Here is an 822-nt window from a genome sequence, read left to right as displayed (position 1 = left end):
GTTTGGGTTCTTGCTGAGAGCGGCCAGGTTGGAAAGCACCAGCCAAAAGGCCCGAGCGGGCAGGGCTCCGAAATCCCCCCACCCACAGCTCCGGCTCTGCGTCAGCCACCTCCACGCCACCATGGCCCCGCCGGTGTCTCCCCGGGATCACGGCACAGTCGGCTGCGGGGTCCCGCTCACCCCTGGGGCATCCCAGTCTGCCCATCCCGGCCCGCCAACCTCCTGTTGAACCCCAAATCCATCCCCAGCCGGGTCCTGGCACGCTCCAACGGGAACCTTTTCCTACGGGGCTACAACAGACGGGCCCCGCTCGGCACCTTGTACTTATATATATTTTTCCCATCTATGGAACATAAATAAATCCGGCGGGGGCTCCCCTTGGCATGGCCTCGCTGCCTTCGCCCCCGGCGGCGTCGAAGCCGGGGCTCGGCAAAGCCTCTGCTTCTCACTGGGGCTCTCCCCGGTAGCGGGGAAGGCCGGAGGGTTTGGGCAGGGGCTGCATCACCGCGGCGGAGGAACCGGGGAGGGGGGGGCGAGGATGCTGGCCTGCATCCCTGCGAGGGGCTGGATGCTTGGGAGGCAGGAGCATGGTGGAGAGGGGCGGGGGGGGGGGGGAAAGGATGCAGCCGGGCTGGGGGGGGATGCTGCCTGGTGGGAGGGATGTGGGGGGGCTGGAGGGGGTGCTGCCTGGTGGGGGGGTAGGACCCCATGGAAGGGATGCAGCTGGGCTGGAGGGATGCGGCCAGGCCGAAGCATGAGCCTGGGGGGGGGGATGCGGCCGGGCTGGGGTGGGGGGGGATGCCGGGGCAGTGGGAGGGATGA

Source organism: Gavia stellata, chromosome 21 (genome assembly GCF_030936135.1).
Source record: "Gavia stellata isolate bGavSte3 chromosome 21, bGavSte3.hap2, whole genome shotgun sequence".
In the NCBI taxonomy this organism is placed as follows: Eukaryota; Metazoa; Chordata; class Aves; order Gaviiformes; family Gaviidae; genus Gavia; species Gavia stellata.
This window is presented reverse-complemented; position numbering follows the sequence as displayed.